Below are 9,255 nucleotides of genomic sequence, written 5' to 3' on the forward strand. Positions count from 1 at the left end.
CAGGCAGCCGACAGGGTTAGAAACCCTACCCAGCAAGTCGGCCAGGTGTAGGGGGCAGTCCCACACCCATGCGCATGGTGCCCAGCAGCCTGGAAACTGTCCAGCAGGCAGGCGTAGAGTGGCCAGCATTTATTATAGTGTGAAAGCATTTTATTGAATAAGACCCAGTCGTGGAGCTTCATGAAGCTGGCCGACTGGATGCTGAAGGGAGTATAAATACTCCAGCCCATAATCATTGAAGGCATCTCACAATTCACCAAGTGCATCAAGCAAACAAGGGCCAGGACAGCCAAGAGATTGCTAACGCAAAGGGGTGAAGGACTGAAGGTCAAGGGCAGGTTTTCCAGCCAAGAAAAGGTCAAGTTTCTGTATTTGTTTTCAGATTTACATCATTCTAATAAAGCAAATACACCATCCGTGGTGGGGGCCCTACAGAGGGTAATTGGGACCCAATACTGTGTCCTCTCCAGCTCCCCTTTCTCTCTCTTTTTTTCTGCACATCTCCTTTCAGTTTGTGCATTAATTCCGTCGCGAAAAGAGTGCTGATTTCTGAGTTTTGAAGTACCGATCCTTCTCCGAAGCGTCCACATATTACAGTGGTATCAGAGCTCACTTCAAGGACAAAGATTCAGCAAAGAAAACCAGAAAATTTTTTGGCTCGTGTGGTTGGTTTTTAGACGCCGGTGGACTACCCCTTTCGGAGTGACTCCTGTCCCTCGAAGGACGGTTGGTTTTTAGCCTCCGGAAGCCTCCGGAAGTCTCCCACACAAATAGTGGATGGTCAGATTGCGTTCCGGAAAGGAATTGCATTTTCCCGCTATGGCGAGTTTCGGCGATGAGAGAGAACCAGAACCATGGGACCAGAGTGCACCAGGCAGCCCAGCTAGGGCACCCGGCTTGAGTGTCACAGACATGTTCTAGCAGATGATGCGAGCAATCGCAGACCAGACAACCAAGTTGGATGAGCAGAAGGCGCGGATTTTGGCTCTGGAGGAGCGTTCTCGCTCTCCAGCGTCACGTTTTCCATCTCCTCCTCCCTCTCCTTTCGTACCCCAGATACCAGATCCTCGTCACAGGGACTCTCTCGCGGGGTCACAGCCGCAGCCAAGCTCCTTGCTTGAGATGCAGATGCGTGCATTGGAGATTCGACAACGAGAAGACGACGCCATGCGACGAGTGGAACACGAGCGTTACCTCAGAGCTTTGGACGCCAGATTGACACCGGCGGCGCCCTCGAATCATTTTCCCGAGAAAATGAATTTCAGTAAGTATAATGGTAAACTCGATCCCACTACTCTTTATTCATGGTTACATCAATTTGAAGCTTACTTTGCCGTAGTTAGGAAAACAGATATTGACAAAGTGATCTTAGCTAGTTGGTACTTGGAAGGTGAGGCCATTCCTTGGTGGACTCAGTGGGCTCATGTCCACACCAGAGCAGGTATGGCAGCTTATGTGTGGGACGAGTTCGTCTGCGACCTTAAGCAGCGGTTTCTACCGCCCCACTACCTTGAGCGACTCGAAGACGAGTTCAGGGGAGCACGTCAGAACGCGCAACCAGTCCTTCAGTTTGCCAATAAAATTTCGACCTTGTGTCTGCAATTAGGCTTATCTGATACGGACAAGAAAGGGCAGTTTTTGTATGGCCTGGACACGCAAATCCAATGGGAGGTGCGTATGTTTAGGCCAGCCACTTTTGAGAACGCACTCTCGCTTGCGCAGAGTGCAGAAATGAAACACAATGGCGGCAAGCCCAAGACTTCCCAGCCGGCTTCTCCCAAGGCTAACGCCTCGGGAGGCAAAAGCCAGAACCAGACGGGGTCTTCCCCAGGACAGAGCCCGGGAGTCTCTGGCTCCAAGAACTCGAACAATGCGTCTAAGCTTACTCCAGACCAAAAAGCGGAGGCAGGCAAGACAGGTGGCAAGTTGAGTGCTGAGGAGCTTTCTCAGGACAGGAAGGAGGGTAGATGTTTCTTTTGTCACACAAAAGGACATACTTCTCGGGATTGTCCGAAGAAGCCTCCAAAGGCTGCCGCCGCCTCCACAGCTTCCGTGGTGAGCGCAGCTCCCACACAGACCCCAGTGGCTACCCTTAGTTCTTCAACCCCCGGTGCTTCAGTTGGAGCAATTATTAGCCGGGAGCTCGAAGATAAGCAGAAGGGCGCCCATGACCAGGAGTATGAGCGCAATGAATTGCTCAAGTCCTTTGGCTACATAGGTGGCCAGAGAGTCGTCGTCTTGTTTGATAGCGGCAGCACGGAGGATGTGATCACGGAACAGGCCGCTAGGCGTGCCCGTTTCGAGCTGACTCCGGTGGACAAACAAGTTGAGGGTTTTAGCACAGGTATGACAACGAGCGTCAAGTATGAAGCTCTAGGTGCTAAGTTAGTGATTCAGGGCATAGAGTTTGTGCGTGACTTTATGGTTGCCCCTCTTGTAGGAGCAGACATAATTTTGGGTATCCAGTAGTTTCACAAGTTTCTTCCTGATGTCAAGTGGGACAAGCACACGTTCTAGATCGATCGGAATGTGTCAAACACCCCCGTGACCATTAAGTGTGAGCCAGGTATTCCAAACTTTCCGCTCATAAGCCACTTGCAGGCTAAGCGAGCAGTCAGGAAAGGCGCACAGTGTGCGATGATTTACATCCAGACAGCCCAGACGGTGGCCAGTGCTTCCGAGAAGTACTCGGTTCTCCATGAAAAGTTCCAGAAGATTTTTCTTCGAGACAGTCTCCCTCCCTAGCTTCCCCCGTCCAGACCGGAGGATCACAAGATTGACCTCCTCCCAGGCTCGGAACCCCCGAGCAAGTTTCCGTATCGCCTTTCTAAGGCAATGGAATCGGAGTTGGACCGCCAACTCCAAGAATTGTTGCAAGCTGGCTTCATCCGCCCCAGCGTGTCGCCCTTTGCAGCACCGATCTTGTTTGTCAAAAAGAAAGATGGGTCTTCTCGGTTGTGTGTGTCAGAATATGCAGCGGAAATGATATCCAAACTTGGGTAGACAAGAGCAAGTAGACTGCAGAAAATAATCAGCACAAGAAACACAGAGAGATGTGTGTAAACTCTTCTCTATACACAAGATCCCGAAGATACTGAATGAGAAAGTGGAGGAGGATGGGGGGCAATATATACAAGCCCATGAGGGCAGTCGGCCAGCTCTAGAAGAGGCCCACGACTGGACAAAATCCCACGACTGCTGAATATAGCAGTCGGCCAGCATCTGATGCCCCACGCCTGGACAGAACAAGTCGGCCAGCACTCAGACAGCCCACGACTGATACAGATGCAGTCGGCCAGCTTCAGAGTGCTCCTGGCATCAACTGGCAGCCCTCCAGCCACTAGAAAAAAATGGAAAAAATAGGGAAAAAATACGGGGAGTGTGGAAAAATGATATATGGGCGGGCACACCCACAACAGAGGCCCTGGTGTATACAAATAGACAGGAGATGACTTCTAACACCCCCTCTCAGCTCCTGGCTGTGTAACCAACCACTGGGAGCTGGGGTGCCGCCTGAGCAAATCCTGAGAGCGACTTCGTGAAGAGGTCCACCGTACTGTCCTCCGTCGAACAGAACTCCAGCAAGATGTCATCAGCAACGATCTGTTCACGAACAAAGTGCCTCTGGATGACCATGGGTTCCTCCAGTGGAAGCCCAAACCTGCAATGTAACCTCCTCCTGCTCCGTAAAGCTGCTCCTTGGCCTGAAGTAGATCCCCTCGTGTCCGGATCTCCTCCCCAAACTGAGTCACTCCATCCGCGGAGTCGGACTCCATCCAGCAATCCCCCTCCTGTGTAAAAGAGTCTCTGATCCTTCGCATGCCGCAGAAACCACAGGAAACGCGATCCTGCCTCCCAAAGAGACATCTGCAACCAAGAGCTCAACTGCCTCATCAGGAAGCTCCCGTCCAATCCGGTGTCCATCAACCAGATCAATGAACCATACAGCTTCTGAGTCACAGAGACATCACACTGCTCACAAGGATCAACACCTGTTACGGTGCACAAGCAAGTCCTGGAAACCTGATGAAACCTGTCAACCACCCCCTCTGAATCCGGAACCACAAAGCCTGGAGAAACCACCTCCTTCTGCAAGTAAATACCTGTCACCTGCCTGGCTTTCCGAAAGGTCCCCGTGGAAAGAACATCCTCAACTACTGGAAGTTCTATGTCCCGAACACGACGAGACATCAGAGCATAAGTGACCTGTTCAGCTTCCTCTGACTCACGAACACAAGAACTACCAACATCAGTACTGGAAAGTTCCTGCCAACTGCTGCGATCTACTGGTAAGCTATCCACCACCTGGTCTCGGAAAGCTCGTACCTGCAGCGTATCCACACTTGAGTAGCCATTACCACAGTGCCACTCATCACAAACCTGAGGACCTGGGAGAGAGAGTGCTGAAAGCCTGTAAACTCCATTCTCCACTCCACCTTCCCAAACCACTTGGCCTGTTGCTTTGTCCCGGAGAGCAACAAAATGCTCATCAAACTCCACCCGTACGCCAGTCTTGCACACCTGATGCACTGACAACAGATGAAAACCAAGTGCCGGAACATACAACACCTGGGAGGAATGCTTCCCCCCTCTGCCATCGGGAACTATCTCCATCCTGCCCTCACTGTGAACTGGGATAGTGGACGTATCCCCAGTAAGAATATGACCAGAAAGCTTGCAGAGATCCTGTAAACCGGAACGGGAAGGAGTCATGTGCCTGGAAGCACCACTATCGAGAATCCACTCCCGAGTATCCGCTGCGGAGAGTCCTCCAATCTCCTCCCTGCCTGAAGAAAATGAAACATCGGAGTCCATCACCTCCAGGTGCACAAAAGCCGGAGTCTTCATGATTGCTGAGGAATCTTCTCCCTTCTCGGTCTTCCGCTTGGGACACTGCCTCCAGTAGTGGCCTTTCTCGCCACAATCATTACAGGTCCTCTCTGCCTTTAGCTTCTCGCGGTCAGCGTCGGACATCTTCTCAGAAGACTTCTCCGATGAAGCCTTCCCTTTGCCCGAGTTACGGCCTTTCGACCGTTGGCCAGTAAAGGCCTCCGAACCTCCGCCGTGAGGAGGGTTCGTGAAACGTTCCTCCTGGTCCAAGACCATTGGCACAAGCTCCTCCCAAGTAATGGTGCTGAGCCTGCCACTAGTTATGAACGAGGGAAAGCAGAATACTGACCAGGCAAGTGGGAAAGTAACGTAATGGTCATATCTTCGGACGATATCTCTTTCCCAGCTTGAAGGACTTCCTGCTGAAGGGCCTGCAGCTTGTTAATGTGTTCCTGCATCGTCGAAGACTTTGCAGGATTCATAACCCGCATCTGCACTTCCAAGGATATCCGCTTCATGGGTGACACCCTGTTGTACAAAGAAGCCAAATGCTCCCATATGCCTCGTCATGTGCTTCACATGGTTGATCACCTGTGGTGTGCAATTGAGGAATATAAACGACCGGACCCTGGCGTTGACACGATCCCACATTTGTGCCTGTGCCTCTCGGTCCTTTCTCGTCGATAATATCTCCCCTTCCTCAGCTTCCGGCCTTGGCACCCCTTTGATAATAAAATCAGCAAGATCATATGACTCCAGAACTGACTCCATCATGACCTTCCAGATGCCATAATTGGACCCGTCCAATTGCCGATCCACTGGGAACGTGGGGAGAGTCGGAATCTTCACGTGCTTCTCAGCCATCTCGATTAAATCTGCCATCTCGGAGAGTAACCTGAAAGGGTGGGTGGGTGGGAAAAATCTGAAAATCAGAAAATATGCAAGTGCTTGTCCAGCCCCTCTGCCCGCCTTCCTCTTGCACCTTCACTTCCCGTTCAGCCCGAAACAGTCCACCGATCAGCAACCTGTTGCTCCCCCTCTTGCTCAGAAAAACGCCCAAGATCTGCTAGAGCCTAGGGCTCTGATACCATGTCAGAATATGCAGCGGAAATGATATCCAAACTTGGGTAGACAAGAGCAAGTAGACTGCAGAAAATAATCAGCACAAGAAACACAGAAAGAAAGAAAGAAAGAAAGAAAGTTATATTAACGTCCACGGGAGGCCGAATCCGACCTATGGGACAGATCAGGTACATCCATTTACATTCCACTCTGGGTATCAATGCCAAAGAGGCATAAAACTGAAAAAAAAAAAAAACTCAAAATGAACTCTTAAGACTCTTAAGAGTTTAAATTACAATGGGTTCTATTGCATCTAGTTCGAAATTGAGGTTCAAAATAAAAATAGCTAAGAGAGATGTGTGTAAACTCTTCTCTATACACAAGATCCCGAAGATACTGAATGAGAAAGTGGAGGAGGATGGGGGGCAATATATACAAGCCCATGAGGGCAGTCGGCCAGCTCTAGAAGAGGCCCACGACTGGACAAAATCCCACGACTGCTGAATATAGCAGTCGGCCAGCATCTGATGCCCCACGCCTGGACAGAACAAGTCGGCCAGTGTAACGCGCGGAAGCTCTGGGTAGTCTTCTTTCAGCCCTAAACACTCTTGGAAACCTTCTGATGCAAAAACGCACCATCTGATGCAAAAACGCAGGTAGAGAGAGAGAGTAGAGAGAGAGAGAGAGTGAAGTGCTGGAATTTCAGTATATACTATGGTACAAAAAGGTACATATCCTTGCAGCCATGGGCTGCCTTCATAAAAAGGTGATTAACCCTAAAATCTGTCCCCTATGGGACCCCTAGTGACTCACACCCCTAGTGGGAGTGAATGACTCAAACATGGAGCAAAGGTGCCTTTATATAGGCCTTGGAGCATGTGGGGAACTGGCCGACTGCTGGTCGGCCAGTTATTAATTCATAAAATCCATTTAATGCTGCCGACTGTGTCTTCTGGATGCGCCTGCTGCCAACACCTTCTGTCTTGCAGCCGACAGTCCTTTGGTCATGCTGATGTCAGCCTCCATTCAGCCGACAGCCTTCTGATCCATGCTATGGTCCAAACCCTGCTCCATGTCCATCTTCTATGGGTTCTTAGTCTTTATCTGCTTGCCTCTTCTGGATCTAGCCCTGGAAATGTCCATGGCATCTGTGATGCACATGACATCCCCCTCTGCTAAACTTGATGACGGGAATCCAACCTGCTCTTGGATGACTGTCATCATCCCAATCCTGTTCCGAAGTCCCTCTGTCATCATCCATCCCTGGCAAACCTTTTTTTATGAAAATCCAATCTGTTCTCCAAACCACTCTGTCTCTGATGAAGATCTATGCATCTGGTCTTCCTCTAGTCCACAATCCATTCCTGCCCTGGCTCTGAACACCGTCTTGGTCTTCGTTCCTGGAACTGAGTCTGGCACTCTCACATCACCCTTGGAGGATCAACCTCCCTTGGGACCGTTCCCTTAGAACCCATCTGGCTCACGGAACTGCCATCCCCATCTGGCACTGTGGAACACCACCAACAAACCTCCTGGGAGTTCTTCCCGCTTCTGTGCTCCTCGCCGTGGGCTTCGCATCCGTGTACTTTCCTGTACCTTGGACCTGTACACCATCATCTGGGACTGAATCAGTGTTTAGCTTTGCTGAGCCTGATGCTCTGATACCAATGTAACGCGCGGAAGCTCTGGGTAGTCTTCTTTCAGCCCTAAACACTCTTGGAAACCTTCTGATGCAAAAACGCACCATCTGATGCAAAAACGCAGGTAGAGAGAGAGTAGAGAGAGAGAGAGTGAAGTGCTGGAATTTCAGTATATACTATGGTACAAAAAGGTACATATCCTTGCAGCCATGGGCTGCCTTCATAAAAAGGTGATTAACCCTAAAATCTGTCCCCTATGGGACCCCTAGTGACTCACACCCCTAGTGGGAGTGAATGACTCAAACATGGAGCAAAGGTGCCTTTATATAGGCCTTGGAGCATGTGGGGAACTGGCCGACTGCTGGTCGGCCAGTTATTAATTCATAAAATCCATTTAATGCTGCCGACTGTGTCTTCTGGATGCGCCTGCTGCCAGCACCTTCTGTCTTGCAGCCGACAGTCCTTTGGTCATGCTGATGTCAGCCTCCATTCAGCCGACAGCCTTCTGATCCATGCTATGGTCCAAACCCTGCTCCATGTCCATCTTCTATGGGTTCTTAGTCTTTATCTGCTTGCCTCTTCTGGATCTAGCCCTGGAAATGTCCATGGCATCTGTGATGCACATGACAGCCAGCACTCAGACAGCCCACGACTGATACAGATGCAGTTGGCCAGCTTCAGAGTGCTCCTGGCATCAACTGGCAGCCCTCCAGCCACTAGAAAAAAATGGGAAAAATAGGGAGAAAATATGGGGAGTGTGGAAAAATGATATACGGGCGGGCACACCCACAACAGAGGCCCTGGTGTATACAAATAGACAGGAGATGACTTCTAACAGTGTGTCGATTATCGTGCACTCAACAAGCTGACTATCAAGAGCAGATTCCCGATGCCTCGAATTGACTATATTCTCGAGAGGCTGAATGGAGCTAAGGTGTTCTCCAAACTAGATTTAAAGAGTGGGTACCACCAGGTACGGATTGTAGAGGGGGACATCCCCAAGACAGCCTTCCGTACAGAACGGGTCCACTATGAATTTGTGGTTACGCCATTTGGATTGACGAACGCCCCAGCTACATTTAACCGCATGATGATGCGTATTTTCCGGGAGTTGATTGGAGAGTGTGTGTTCATATTTCTGGACGACATACTCATATTTTCAGCTACAGTTGAGCAGCATGACATTGATGTGGAGAAAGTCCTTAAGTTGCTGGAAAGCAACGAGCTCTATGTCAATGAAAAGAAATCAGAATTTTATTTGTTCCAGGTACATTACTTGGGATATATAATTAGTGCTGAAGGCATTCGACTTGATCCGGCTAAAGTGGCCGAGATTGTTAACTGGGAAGTACCTCAGACCGCTTATGACATTAGATCATTTGTGGGCCAAGCATATTCCACCCACATTGACAAGTTTTCTGATCTCTCGGCAGACCTCACCGATCTGCTAAAGGGAGTGAAGACAAGAAGGCAAAAGATTCGAATGACTCCACGAGCGTTGGAGGCATTCCAGAACCTCAAGGTGGCTTTATCAGAAGCGCCTTGTTTAGCCCTTGCCTCGTGGGACGAACCATTTAAGTGATCACCGATGCGAGTAACATCGCAATTGGAGGTGTATTGCAACAGAATGGTCATCCGGTAGCTTACATGTCTCGTAAGTTACTGCCCGCCGAAAAGAACTACTCAGTCTATGATCGTGAACTCCTAGCAGTTATACAGGCCT

At 50.0% G+C, this 9,255-nt stretch overlaps 1 protein-coding gene across 2 annotated transcripts in view; it reads left to right on the forward strand.

Annotated features, from left to right (window-relative positions):
- LOC147642515 (autophagy-related protein 2-like) overlaps positions 1 to 9,255 on the forward strand; it is a 51,849-nt gene that overhangs the window by 3,977 nt on the left and 38,617 nt on the right. The gene's annotated exons all lie outside the window — the stretch shown is intronic.

This window comes from Cibotium barometz, chromosome 1 (genome assembly GCF_041138505.1).
Source record: "Cibotium barometz isolate CiBa-2024 chromosome 1, ASM4113850v1, whole genome shotgun sequence".
In the NCBI taxonomy this organism is placed as follows: Eukaryota; Viridiplantae; Streptophyta; class Polypodiopsida; order Cyatheales; family Cibotiaceae; genus Cibotium; species Cibotium barometz.